This window comes from Oncorhynchus tshawytscha, linkage group LG02, assembly GCF_018296145.1.
Source record: "Oncorhynchus tshawytscha isolate Ot180627B linkage group LG02, Otsh_v2.0, whole genome shotgun sequence".
Taxonomy (NCBI): Eukaryota; Metazoa; Chordata; class Actinopteri; order Salmoniformes; family Salmonidae; genus Oncorhynchus; species Oncorhynchus tshawytscha.
The window spans coordinates 48951482-48967089 of NC_056430.1; the positions used below are offsets into that span (position 1 = coordinate 48951482).

General features: G+C 40.9%; 1 long non-coding RNA gene across 1 annotated transcript; it reads right to left on the minus strand.

Moving 5' to 3' along the window:
* Positions 1–10471: 10471 nt before the first annotated feature.
* On the minus strand, positions 10472–12659 carry LOC112223099. The gene is made up of 3 exons (XR_002949245.2): positions 12249–12659; positions 11178–11807; positions 10472–11069 (listed from the first exon to the last, which is right to left on the minus strand). It is a non-coding gene; the product is annotated as an uncharacterized LOC112223099 (long non-coding RNA).
* Between the last annotated feature and the right edge of the window lie 2949 nt (positions 12660–15608).

Genomic DNA, 15608 nt, shown 5'->3' on the forward strand with positions numbered 1-15608 from the left:
TAGTGGCGAAATAATTACAATTTAACATTAACACTGGAGTGATAGATGTGCAGATGATGATGTGCAAGTAGAGATACTTTGGTGCAAAAAATAAATAACATTATGGGGATGAGGTAGTTGGGTGGGCTATTTACAGGTGGGCTGTCTACTGGTGCAATGATTGGAAAGCAGCTGACCTGGAGCCAGTGGGTTTGGCGACAAATATGAAGCGAGGGCCAGCCAATGAGAGCATATAGGTCACAGTGGTGGGTAGTATATGAGGCTTTGGTGACAAAACAGATGGCACTGTGATAGACTACATCCAGTTTGCTGAGTAGTGTTGGAGGCTATTTTGTAAATGACATCGCCGAAGTCAAGGATCGGTAGGATAGTTTTACGAGGGTATTTTGGCAGTGTGAGTGAAGGAGGCTTTGTTTTGCGAAATAAGAAGCCGATTTTAGATTACATTTTTGATTGGAGATGCTTAATGTGAGTCTGGAAGGAGAGTTTGCAGTCTAACCAGACCGGTATTTGTAGTTGTCCACATATTCTAAGTCAGAACCGTCCAGAGTAGTGATGCTAGTCGGGCTGACAGATGCGGGCAGCGATCGGTTGAAGAGCATGCATTTAGTTTTACTAGCATTTAAGAGCAGTTGGAGGCCACAGAAGGAGTGTTGACTGGCATTGAAGCTCGTCTGGAGGTTTGTTAACACAGTGTCCAAAGAAGGGCCAGATGTATACAGAACGGTGACGTCTGCGAAGAGGTGGATCAGAGAATCACCCGCGGCATGAGCGGCATCATTGATATATGCAGAGAAAAGAGTCGGCCTGAGAATTGAACCCTGTGGCACCCCCATAGAGACTGCCAGAGGTCCGGGCAACCGGCCCTCAGATTTGACACACTGAACTCTATCTGAGAAGTAGTCGGTGAACCAGGTGAGGCAGTCATTTTAGAAACCAAGGCTGTAGTGTCTGCCGATAAGAATGTGGTGTTTGACAGAGTCGAAAGCCTTGGCCAGGTCGATGAAGAAGGCATCACTGTACTGTCTTTTATCGATGGCGGTTATGATATCGTTTAGGTCCCTGAGTGTGGCAGACGTGCACCCATGACCAGCTCAGAAACCAGATTGCATAACAGAGAAGGTACGGTGGGATTCGAAATGGTCGGTGATCTGTTTGTTAACTTGGCTTTCGAAGACTTTAGAAAGGCAGGGTAGATATAGGTCTGTAACAGTTTGGGTCTAGAGTGTCTCCCCCTTTGAAGAGGGGGATGACCGCGGCAGCTTTCCAATCTTTAGGGATCTTAGATGATACGAAAGAGAGGTTGAACAGGCTAGTAATAGGGGTTGCAACAATTGTGGCATATAATTTTAGGAAGAGAGGATCCAGATTGTCTAGCCCAGCTGATTTGTATGGGTCCAGAATTTGCTTGGGCAAGTTGTTGCAAGGGGTACAGAGCTGTTGGCCGGGGTTGGGGTAGCCAGGTGGAAAGCATGGCCAGCTGTAGAGAAATGCTTTTTAAAATTCTCGATTATCGTAGATTTATCGGTGGTGACGGTGTTTCCTAGCCTCAGTGCAGTGGGCAGCTGGGAGGAGGTGCTCTTATTCTCCATGGACTTAACATTGTCCCAAAACTTTTTGGAATGTGTGCTACAGGATGCAGATTTCTGTTTGAAAAAGCTAGCCTTTGCTTTCCTAACTGACTCTGTATATTGATTCCTTTCCTGAAAAGTTGCATAACGCAGGGGCTATTTGATGCAAATGCAGTACACCACAGGATGTTTTTGTGCTGGTCAAGAGCAGTCAGGTCTGGAGTGAACCAAGGGCTATATCTACAGTCAAACGTAGATGCATAAGTACTGGTCTGAAGTGAGTTCTAAAAGGGTATTCCTTACATAGTCTTATATACTGCTATCTAAACCTACATCAACATGATTCCTTGGATCGGTTCCTACATGTGACTGGCTCCGTCTCGTATCCTAACTCAAAGTACATATTGTGGGAGTTATGCCAGATGTGTGCCTTTCCAAATCATGTCCAATCAATTGAATTTACCACAGGTGGACTCCAAAAAAGTTGTAGAAACATCTCAAGGATGATCAGGATGCACCCGAGGATGCACCCGAGCTCAATTTCGAGTCTCATAGCAAAGGGTCTGAATACTTATGTAACTAAGGTATTTCTGTTTTTTTATTTGTTATTAATGTGCAAAAAAATCTAAAAACCTGTGGAAAAAGTCAAGGGGTGTGAATGCTTTACGAAGGCACTGTATGTTGTCGCAAGTAGGATATTTAACTTATTTATGTCAGCAATTTGCACATGTAGGTCTATGTCATTTGATACAGCTGTTTTACATTTTTAAATAGTCATCCACCCAAAACAGTAAACATGCAGTGAAAACAACCAATGATAGGTGGCGACATCAACCATTTCTGAGCATGTAGTGCTTTTTGCTTCTAAAATAAACAGAAGGTGGTCTCCCACAATGCTTTAGCTCCAACTTGAAGTTGCAGTTGGTGAGGAGCAACTGCAGAAATTTCCTGTCGAAAGTTCATAACCTTTGATCACATGGTTGTAAAGGTCATGCAGTTGACATGTAGGTGGTGGGAGGTAGCTAGCCCTTGATCATGACTCGGTGCCATTACATGACACACTAGAGTCATTGGACAAAGGCGTCTTCTGTGCGTGGGAGTTTTGTTGAGAGCCCTGATGCTTGGTCTGAACATTAACATGCATCACTTGTGGTATGGTTTTGGAAGCATAAGGACCTTATTTTTGATGTCAGCGAGCAAAAAAAAAAAAGAAAAGTTAAATTGATACACAACTTTATAGGGTTAGTGTTCCCACACGGCCATATTACAGTGTGTGTTTACGGAAGACAGACGGAAGACAAAGGGACCACCTGTGCTAATTAGCTATCTAGTATGCTGCCAGAAATCGGTTGTACCTGAAAAATACTGTAGGCTGCAACTGTGCCAAAGCCAGTTAAAACAGTGTACAGTAAGTGTATATTTTGGATTTGTGAAATTATTTTGATGATGTATGAAAGTAAAATGCTTTAGGTTTCTAGAACCATATCGTAATTGAGAGATCAGAGAGAGAGACACAACTGCATGTGAGCTCCTGCATTTATCATCATGTTTTTACAAAAAGATAGATCTGCTTTAGTTTTCAAGATGATCTCTCTGCCAAGGGAAGAGCTGGTTTTTACATATTGTGTATATTTATTTATTCTGAACACATTTCCTTTTGTTGGCAATGTCAATTCTTGCAATTTTTTTCGAAATACTTTTATGTTTCGCTAGCTAGACAGGAAAACGCCTCGGTAAGTACTAAATTGTAAACAAATCAAAACTCATGTACTATCCATGGCACTATCTCTGCTGATCATGTCTGTGAATCACTTGATCCATATCTAATGTGGTAGATAGATAGCAATAGAGGGTTGGAGGAGGTGAGATGATGCGAAAGCGTAAGTATGGCACAGTGAAGAGCGCTCTGACGTTGAGCCAGTCCAAGATGAAGTGGGACTACTTGCAGCGACAGGTGTAGTGGAGACTTCCAATGTTTGCCCTGAGAATCCTACCAGAAAGGATTTGAGACCGGTAGGAGTGAGATTTTCTGGATTCCTGCTTTTTGGCCGACCCATACATTGTGTCAGGCTGGGTAATGGACAAACTGGCAATGGTTACATCTGTGAACATTTCGAGAAGTGGAATTGCTTCAATTTGTTTGAGTATCCGCCTCCCAGAAGAAGCAGGTGCTGTGAGTCACGTGGCTCGGGGCTCAACCTATGGTAGTGCTTTGCTCTCCGGAGCAGGGCGGTGCTGAAAGTGTTGTAGCGTTGAGTTTGTATGGGGGATACAAGCATTCCAACTCTGCAGATTTTGCTGGGAAGAAACAGAATCATTAGGCCATTTTTTTTGTTGGTATTTAGCTTGTTATCAGTCGCAGGTTTAGGAATGCAAATGTTCTAACTCTGCAAATAGCACTGTGGGTGATTTAAAAAAGTCATAGTCAATTTCTCAATAATATCAATTTTGGACTCATCAGACCAAAGGACAGATTTCCACTGGTCTAATGTCTATTGCTCCTGTTTCTTGGCCCAAGAAAGTATCTTATTATTATTATTGGTGTCCTTCAGTAGTGGTTTCTTAACATCAATTCCACCACAAATGCCTGATTCACGCAGTCTCCTCTGAACAGTTGATGTTGAGATGTGTCTGTTACTTGAACTCCGTGAAGCATTTATTTGGGCTGCAATCCGAGGTGCAGTTAATTGCTGATTTCTGAGGCTGGTAACTCTAATGAACTTATCCTCTGCAGCAGAGGTAACTCTGGGTCTTTCTTTCCTGTGGCGGTCCTCATGAGAGGCAGTTTTATCATAACGCTTCATGGTTTTTGCGACTGCACTTGAAGAAACTTTCAAAGTTCTTGAAATGTTCCAGATTGTCTGACCTTCATGTCTGGAAGTAATGATGGACTGTCATTTCTCTTTGCTTATTTCAGCTGTACTTCTATATACCACCCCTACCTTGTCACAACACACCTGATTAGCTCAAACGCATTAAGAAAAATAACTTCCACAAATTAACTTTTAACAAGGCACACCTGTTAATTCAAATGCATTCCAGGTGACTACCTCATGGAGCTAGTTGAGAGAATGCCAAAAATGTGTGAAGCTGTTATCATCTGTCCTTTGGTCTGATGAGTCCAAAATTGATATTATTAATAAATTGGCTACTTTGAAGAATCTCAGATATAAAAATACTTATATTTAACACATTTTTTTGGTTACTACATGATTCCATATGTGTTATTTTATAGTGTTGATGTCTTAACTATTATTCTACAATGTAGAAAATAGTAAAAATAAAGAAAAACCATGGAATGAGTAGGTGTGTCCAAACTTTTGACTGGTACTGTATATGTTTTTTGCAATTCGTATGATATGCTACGAATCCAATTTGTACTATATACAAACAAATGTGTTGTGCTTAAGATCCTGGAGTGCATCTTGAAGTACCAGTACTTTAGTTTCCACCACTGCTGATAGCATCCCAACCCACCATATTTCAGCCTGCACAAGCCCTGTGATATGTGTTAGCCAACTGAAAACCGATCTCCTCATTGGCACAACTCTGCTTAGATCGCCATTTTTTAATTTACTTGTTTAGCGAGCTGGTTAATGCTGTCACTACTGGCAAGTACTAAGCTAGCCTAGCTATTAATGTTAATTATAAACTGTGTGGTTCAAGCCCTGAATGCTGATTGGCTGACAGCCGTGGTATATTATATCATATACTGGTATGACAACTTTTATTTTTACTGCTCTTTTTACATTGGTAACCAGTTTATAATGACAATAAGCCACCTCTGGGGTTTGTGGTATATTGTCAATATACCACGACTAAGTGCTGTGTCCAGGCACTCCACGTTGTGTCGTGACCATATACCACACCCCCTCGGGCCTTATTGCTTAACCTGGCTTCCAAAAGCACCCGACCTCAACCCAATTGAGATGGTTTGGGATGAGTTGGACCGCAGACTGAAGGATAAGCAGCCAACAAGTGCTCAGCATATGTGGGAACTCCTTCAAGACTGTTGGAAAAGCATTCCAGGTGAAGCTTGTTGAGAAAATGCCAAGAGTGTGCAAAGCTGTCAAGGCAAAGGGTGGCTACTTTGAAGATTCTAAAATATATTTAGATTTGTTTAACACTTTTTTGGTTACTACATGATTCCATATGTGTTTTTTCCTATTTGTGATGTCTTCACTATTATTCTACAATGTAGAAAATTGTACAAATAAAGAAAAACCCTTGAATGAGTAGGTGTGTCCAAACTTTTGACTCGTACTGTATACTGAACAAAAATATAAATGCAACCATTGTTGGACCCATATTTCATGAGCTGAAATAAAATAAAACATCCCATATACACAAAAAAAGCTTATTTCTCTCAAATTTGTTTACATCCCAGTTAATGAGAATTTCTCCTTTGTCAAGATTATCCACCCACCTGACAGGTGACATATCAAGAAGCTGAATAAACAACATGATCATTACACAGGTGCACCTTGTGCTGGGGACAATAAAAGGCCACTCTAAAATGTGTAGTTTTGTCAAACAACACAATGTCATAGATGTCTCAAGTTTTGAAGGAGTGTGCAATTGGCATGCTGACTGCAGAATATCCACCAGAGCTGTTGCCAGATAATGTAATGTTTACTTTTCTGCCATAGCCGCCTCCATTGTCGTTTTAGAGGATTTGGCAGTACGTCCAACCGGCCTCACAAGTGCAAACCATGTGTAACCATGCCAGCCCAGCAGTTTAATGAAGTAGCCTACAAGTTGCTGCAGTTCCTTCTCACCAACTACACCATGCAGCCATCGCCTGTTTTCGGTTTACCCATGCACACGTGACCAAATACATGACTGAAACAGGAACCAACTTTGCCTTTATTCTAAAAGCTACAGGGGAGACACATGAAAGTGATCTTTAACAAATTAATTGTACACCTGTTATGTTTTAAGTTTATGAGTGTGTGATTTATAGATTTAATTTATTTTGACATTTAGAAAGAACAACTTTTATGAACAATAGCAGGTATGTTGACACTGCCATGTTGGTCTGAGCCTATGACTGTATATATGAAAGAACAAAGCCATCGATCACGTGACACCGTTCGTTGTGGAAAAAGTACCCAATTGTCACTCTTGAGTAAAAGTAAAGATACTTTAATAGAAAATGACTCAAGTAACGGTGAAAGTCATCCAGTAAAATACTACTTGAGTAAAAGTACTTGGTTTTAAATATACTTAAGTATAAAAGTACATGTAATTGCTAAAATATACTTAAGTATAAAAAGTAAATATATAAATAATTCCTTATATAAAGCAAACCAGACGGCATCATTTTTATTTTATTTTTAAGGATAGCCAGGGGCATGCTCCAACACTCAGACATCATTTACAAACGAAGCATGTGTTTAGTTTGTGAAGCATGTGTTTTGAGTCTGCCAGATTTGAGGCAGTAGGGATGACCATTGATGTTCTCTTGATAAGTGTGTGAATTAGGCAATTGTCCTGTTGTGCTAAACATTCATAATATAACGAGTACTTTGGGGTGTCAGGGAAAATGTATGGAGTAAAAAGTACATAATTTCTTCAGGAATGAATTGAAGTAAAAGTTGTCAAAAACATAAACAGTAAAGGTAAGTCGAGATACCCCCAAAAACGACTTAAGTAGTACTTTCAAGTATTTTTACTTACACACGTTAAACCACTGAAGAAACAAAAGTGCATTGAAGCCAAATGAAGTTAGTTAACCTCTATGGGATCAGTCCCCCCACAGGACATATATGATATCGTCAGAAAGCTTAAATTCTTGTTAATCTAACTGCGCCTTCCAATTTACAGTAGCTATTACAGTGAAAGAATACCATGCTATTGTTTGAGGAGAGTGCACAATTATGAGCTTAAATGTATTAATAAACCAATTAGGCACATTTGGACAGTATTGATACAACATTTTGAACATATATGCAATGGTTCATTGGATCAGTCTAAAACTTTGCACATACACTGCTGCCATCTCATTGACAAAATCTAAATTGTGCCTGGGCTGGAATAATACATTATGGCATTTCTCTTGCATTTCAAAGATGACAGTAAACATACATGTTTTTTTCTTTGTATTATCTTTTACCCGATCTAATGTGTTAAATTATCTTACATTAATTTAACATTTCCACAAACTTTAAAGTGTTTCCTTTCATATGTTATCAAGAATATGTATATCCTTGCTACAGGCAGTTAGATTTGGATATGTCATTTTAGGCTAAAATGGAGAGAAAAAAATACAAATAAAAAAAAGGGTCCAATAGTTCTTAATATGGTGTCTCATGGAGACGTAACATGTGCATTTTGAGTTACTCCAGGAAGTGATATTGCAGGCTAGCTCATTGAGTAACTCAATTGAAGGCCGACCGGGGTACTGCAGGCTGCCATTAGCAACTAAATAATCCTAAAAACTTCTTCTGTGTGCGATAAAAAAAAAACTAGGTTCAATGACATACATCTGGTGTATTCGAATGCATTATTGGTACCATGATTGTCTTCTAAAGATGTTTGTATTTACATGAAGATTGACCACGAAGATTACAATATTTCCATTCACTTTAATGGATGGGGGATCCTGTTTTCGGCTAACGATGCTTGCAGTATCGCAGTCGTTCTCCTCTGGGTTGTTGTTGTCATTCACCAAAAATTGAGACCTCTGCAAAAACGTCAAAATTAATTACAGGTGTGTTTTCTTGATGTTTCTTCGATGAATTCAGACTATTTTGAGGAGGTGTATACTAGCTATTTTGTTGCCACATGCCGCAAGAGGGACAAACAGTAATGTTGCCTAGTATGCGGGCGGGCGCTTTTAACCTAACTAATCGAACACACCCAATGCGTGCAGTGTGCACCCATCCATGAAAATCGAGATAAGAGTAATTATCTCGGGCAAATGTAATTAGCATTCAGTAGTAGTTTAATCAGATTTATTGGAGACGGTCAAGGGTCTTTATTTAAACTAAATCTAATTTCTTACATGGGATAGAGTAATTCATCAAATGAAAAACAATATATTGCAGAAATCAGAATACTCAAAATTGAAATCGTAATTGTAGCACTGTAATGTTATAAATCAGAAAACTAATTATTACTGTAGTTTACGAAGTTTATCAAACAAAAATACCTTTAATAACTTACTCTGGCCACCAGAGGGAAACCTTTGCTTGTATACAGCCCATGAAATGACACAATGGGGCTCCAGTTTGCTCCTCACAGTAGTAGTATAAAGCAAGGTATAAGTTTTCATTAGTGTCATTCCATGCTGACATTTATACACATTGCATTTATACCCATTGGGTGTAAAATAAATGGGATAACTTTGGCTACTGTTGTTTGACTTCTTATAAGAAATTGAACTGGAACTGGAATGAAAATGTGATGTTGACAAAAGTGCCCAAAAAATATTTAGCTCCTCCCTCTCAAATATTGTAGTGCCCTTAACCCAACACCTATAGTGACCTCATCAAGAGGTTCAACACTTTTGGCGCAACGGCAAAGGAAGGGCTCAATTTAATCCGTAGCGCTGAAGAACCGTTTTATAGTGTGATTGACCAATTTAAAGGCAATGTTCCAGTGGTCGTGGAGACTGCATTCACAGTAAAGGCTGCATATGTCAGCTTAATCGGAAATTAACTTTAAATGTGAGAGTCGCTGGACCCGAGTTTGAGTCCCAGTCGTGGCTACCCCCTGAATTTGCTACAATATTATTCTTCGTTGTGGGGTTCAATAAAATATAAAGATAAAAGGCCTAACTAATCATGAAAAATATTTCTAACCATTTCAAAGGGAAATTGGGCAGACATGCATGTTTTTCCAACCTCTTGGTTTTTCTCATATCTAAATTCTGAATTTTAAATTAAGAGCCCTCTGTTTATGCATAAACTGTTGTTTTATGTTAAATAAAACATTTACATTTGAAGTACAGGTTATTTTGCAAATGTAAAATGTGGTCAATGCAAATGTAAAATGTGGTCAATGCAAAACTATCTTATTGCAATAATTTGCATAGGTCTGCTTAAAGAACCTTACATCCTTTATTCACGATTTTATACAATTCTTTAGAGAATAACAATTTATATAAAGGTCTCGTTTTTCATCCATGCTCATGCTTGAGTCGTCTTTGGGGTGTGGTTTGATGTGTGTGTTTCTTGGGTGTGTCTTTGTCATTCAATCACGACAAACAATTGCAGCAATGAGTACAGCGAGGTAAACTAAACTAGCTTTGCTATGGAGAAAACAAAGTTGAGGGCTTGACTCGCCATCTTAAGATGGTCAGCGAATTCAATTCTATGTGTAGGCTAAAGCCTGCACTAACCTTGTGTTCAGTAGTGGAAAAGTTGAGGTAAAGTAAAGATACCTTAATAGACAATGACTCAAGTAAAAGTGAAACTCACCCAGTAAAATAATACTTGAGTAAAAGTCTAAAAGTATCCCACTTTAAAATGTACTTAAGTACAGTGGTGGAAAATGTACTCAATTGTCATACCTGAGTAAAATTTAAAATAAAAGCTATACATAAAATTCCTTACATAAAGCAAACCAGACGGCACAGTTGTTTATTACATTTTTTATTTACGGACAGCCAGGGGTACACTCCAACACTCAGACATAATTTACAAAAGCAGTATTTGTGTTTAGTGAGTCCACCAGATCAGAGGAAGAAGGGATGACAATGCGTTATATTGATAGGTGTGAATTGGACCATTTTGTCCTGCCTGAGCATTCGAAATGTAACAAGTACTTTTGGGTGTCAGGGAAAATGTATGGGAGTAAAAAGTATATTTTCTATAGAAATGTAGTGGAGTAAAAAGAAAAGTTCTCAAAAATATAAATAGTAAAGTAAACTACAGATACCCCAAAAAACAACTTAAGTAGTACATTAAAGTATTTTTACTTAAGTACTTTACACTTTTGCTTGTGTTTAGCCAAGCTGACAGCAGCTAGCTAGCATAGCTTTTTAATAGCTGCAGCTGGTTATCCTCCTAGCTGATATGTCTCTGTCAAAATCAGTTATTGCAACATGGCAAGAGCCAGTGTCTGGAATGTGTTTCATAAGACACTCGTTCTACAACGTCTTGCTACCAAAGTAGCTTGCAAATTAGTTTCAACGTTTCATCATGTCATGTAAATACATGTTACCGTGGAAATGATATCGACTACTGCGAGTTGAATGCCCGAGGTCTTCAGTCAGCTCAGCTGTCCTACAACACAAAATTCTATAACTGGATGGTTTTGTCTCATCTCTCCTCATGTCCGCTGTTAGATCTTTCCCGGGAGACAAATCCCAGAACTAATATCCCTACAGGTGTAGGATTAGATTCAGGCCGGTGATGCCGTTACACTATGTAACCAACTGTGACATGTTGTTCTATCGCCCTGGGTTGGTTTGGGTTTGTTGTAACCGTTTATAGTCAGAAATCAGTAGTACCACCATAGCAAGTCTCCAAAGTGCTGCCTCCATACAGGTATCTGTGAACATAGTCACTGTTCTATTACCAAATAGCAGTTAGAATAGGTCATATCTGACACACAAACAGATACGTATGTTGAAGTTTGAACGGGTCAGACTAAACCTACCTGATTCTGTTCTCCCCGTCGACATCCGTTGGTGAGGAGGCAAGAGGTGAGGTCTTTGCCAGAGCTCCATTGATGGGCATAGCAGCGTAGATCAGCTCCTCGGTCGGTCGTCCGTCAGGTCGGTCGCATGCGCACACACAGAGCACTGGTTGCATTATCAATAATGGTTATGATTAGCCTGGCGGAACCAACCTGATCGCTGCGTTCACCTTTCTATTTCACTTCTGATATCATAAAATGTCAAGTGAAATAGAATGGTGAACACAGCGATCAGACTGGTTCCACCAGGCTACATTATGCCCATGGGCATCATATGCATCTAAGAAGTAGAAAATAAGAACCAAATAATGTCAGTATAGATAAATGTTTCACAATTGGGTTATCAAATGTATCAAAGGAATGAAGTGGTTTACCTTCTGTATTTGTACAAATGATGAGCCTGTGAAAGTTGTTGATACTGACAAGTGAATGTTTCTGGACGGATACTTGCCAATATGTGGCTGACTGATCAAATTCATAGGAATGCTCACAGCGAGGGTTGGTCTGCATGATACTGATGAGGGCCCCTCCCACCCATCTCTTGAACAACTGCAGCAGGCAATCTTTCGAGGTGGTGTTAACTGGGAGGACCTGTGACGGGGTGATGTGATCGACAGCCAAGTGGTAAATTGCATTTTGTTCGAAAGAAAGGAAAAAACTTTTTGCTAATGCACTTCACAACCAAAATTAGTCTACTAGTTCCAACTGGCCTACTACTTTATCAAGCCAGGTATTTTGTTATAAAACTTTTCGCATGACACACATTACTTGTCGTTGTTGATGAAGCTGTTAGTGACCCTAATTACTGTCTTGATGACACTAACAGAGAGAGGCCTTGTGATTATGTGTCCTTTTCAAAGGGAGTCGAGGGAGACTGGCAACAACGGAGGTGTGATAAAGGGTACTTGTGTCGCATGACACACTTTTATTATGAGGCTTGCCTGACATGCTGTGAAAGTAGCAAGTGAACAGTGAATTCAAATATTTTTGGAGGTCGATGAACCATTGCAACCACATTTCTGGACATGTTACCTTTACTCCTTCTGGTAGGTTCCAGCATCCATTCATGTCCAGGGGATCAGTTTGGCACCCAGCTGTGCACTTTATCTAACTGAAAAAACAGGATCAACGATTGTCATCATCCCTCAATTATAAACATAGTTTGAGAAACAACGTAATCTCGTTTGGAAACTAATTCTATGCTTTTCAGATGTAGACTGACTGGCTCCAGATTGGATTAGATTTTGGCCGGTGACGATGTTACACTATGTAACCAACTGTGACATGTTTTACTATGGCCCTGGGTTGGTTTGGGTTTGTTGTACACTGTTGTAGTCAGACGTGACTTAGCTAGTACCACCACACCTATATACAAAATATACAGTTGAAGTCAGAAGTTTACATACACCTTAGCCAAATACATTTAAACTCAGTTTTTCACAATTCCTGACATTTAATCCGAGTAAAAATTCCCTGTCTTAGGTCAGATAGGATCACTACTTTATTTTAAGAATGTGAAGTGTCAGAATAATAGTAGAGAGAATAATTTATTTAAGCTTTTATTTTGTTCATCATATTCCCAGTGGGTCAGAAGTTTACATACCTCAATTAGTATTTGAGGTATGTAAGAGATGACAGAGATGGCCGCCTCGCTTCGCGTTCCTAGGAAACTAGGCAGTATGTTTTTTTTACGTGTTATTTCTTACATTGGAAACCACATATCCTGAGGCTGCATTCATTGTAGCTGGGGATTTTAACAAGGCTAATCTGAAAACAAGACTCCTTAAATTCTATCAGCATATCGATTGTGCAACCAGGGCTGGTAAAACCCTGGATCATTGTTATTCTAACTTCCGCGACGCCTTTAAGGCCCTCCCCCGCCCTCCGGAAAAGCTGACCACGACTCCATTTTGTGGCTCCCAGCCTATAGACAGAAACTAAAACAGGAAGCTCCCTGTTTAACGCTGGTCCGACCAATCTGATTCCACGCTTCAAGATTGCTTCGATCACGTGGACTGGGATATGTTCCGCATTGCGGCAAACAACAACATTGACGAATACGCTGATTCGGTGAGCGAGTTTATTAGCAAGTGCATCGGCGATGTCGTACCCACAGCAATTATTTAAAACATTCCCAAACCAGAAACCGTGGATTGATGGCAGCATTCGCTCGAAACTGAAAGCGTGAACCACTGCTTATAAATCAGGGCAAGGTGACCGGAAATATGACCGAATAGAAACAGTGTAGCTTTTCCCTCCGAAAGGCAATCAAACAAGCTAAGCGTCAGTATAGAGACAAAGTAGAGTCGCAATTCAACGGCTCAGACACGAGGTATGTGGCATGGTCTACAGTCAATCATGGATTACAAAAAGAAAACCAGCCCCGTCACGGACCACGATGTCTTGCTTCCAGACAGACTAAACAACTTTTTTGCTCGCTTTGAGGACAATACAGTGCCACTGTCACTGTCCACTACCAAAACCTGCGGACTCTCCTTCACTGCAGCCAACGTGAGTAAAACATTTAAGCGTGTTAACCCTCGCAAGGCTGCAGGCCCAGACAGCATCCCCAGCCGCGTCCTCAGAGCATGCGCCGACCAGCTGGCTGGCTGGTGTTTACGGATATATTCAATCAATCCTTATCCCAGTCTGCTGTTCCCACATGCTTCAAGAGGGCCACCATTGTTCCTGTTCCCAAGAAAGCTAAGGTAACTAAGCTAAACGACTACTGCCCGTAGCACTCACTTCCGTCATCATGAAGTGCATTGAGAGACGAGCCACCCTACCTGACACCCTAGACCCACTCCAATTTGCTTACCGCCCCAATAGTTCCACAGACGACGCAATCGCAACCACACTGCACACTGCCTTAAACCATCTAAACAAGAGGAATACCTATGTGAGAATAATGTTCATCGACTACAGCTCAGCATTTAACACCATAGTACCCTCCAAACTCGTCTCGACCCCGCCCTGTGCAACTGGGTACTGGACTTTCTGACGGGCCGCCCCCAGGTGGTGAGGGTAGGTAACAACATCTCCACCCCGCTGATCCTCAACACTGGGTACCCACAAGGGTGCGTTCTCAGCCCTCTTCTGTACTTCCTGTTCACCCACGACTGCGTGGCCATGCACGCCTCCAACTCAATCATCAAGTTTGCAGACGACACTACAGTGGTAGGCTTGATTACCAACAACGACAAGACAGCCTACAGGGAGGAGGTGAGGGCCCTCGGCGTGTGGTGTCAGGAAAATAACCTCACACTCAATGTCAACAAAACAAAGGAGAAGATCATGGACTTCAGGAAACAGCAGAGGGAGCACCCCCCTATCCACATCGACGGGACAGTAGTGGAGAGGGAAGTAAGTTTGAAGTTCCTCGCACACATCACGGACAAACTGAATTGGTCCACCCACACAGACAGCGTGGTGAAGGCGGCGCAGCAGCACCTCTTCAACCTCAGGAGGCTGAAGAAATTCGACTTGTCACCAGAAGCACTCAAACTTTTACAGATGCACAATCGAGAGCATCCTGTATGGCTGTATCACCACCTGGTACGGCAACTGCTCCGCACATAACCATAAGGCTCTCCAGAGGGTAGTGAGGTCTGCACAACGCATCACCGGGGGCAAACTACCTGCCCTCCAGGACACCTACACCACCCGATGTCACAGGAAGGCCAAAAAGATCATCAAGGACAACAATCACCTGAGCCACTGCCTGTTCACCCCGCTATCGTCCAAAAGGCGAGGTCAGTACAGGTGCATCAAAGCAGGGAACGAGAGACTAAAAAAAAGCTTCTATCTCACGGCCATCAGACTGTTAAACAGCCACCACTAACATTGAGTGGCTGCTGCCAACACACTGACTCAACTCCAGCCACTTTAAAAATTGAAAAATTGATGAAGCTTTAAACAATGCCACTTCATATAATGTTTACATACCCTACATTACTCATCTCATATGTATATACTGTACTCGATGCCATCTACTGCATATTGCCTATGCTGTTCTGTACCATCACTCATTCATATATTTTTATGTACATATTCTTCATTCCTTTACACCTGTGTGTATAAGGTAGTTGTTGTGAAATTGTTAGGTTAGATGACTCCTTGGTTATTACGGCATTGTCAGAACTAGAAGCACAAACATTTTGCTGCACTCGCATTAACATCTGCTAACCATGTGTATGTGACAAATAAAATTTGATTTGGTAGCATTGCCTTTAAATTGTTTAACTTGGGTCAAATGTTTTGGCTAGCCTTCCACAAGCTTCCCACAATAAGTTGGGTGAATTTTGGCACATTCCTCCTGACAGAGTTGGTGAAACTGAGGTTTGTGGGCCTCCTTGCTCGCACACGCTTAGTTCTGCCTACAAATGTTCTATA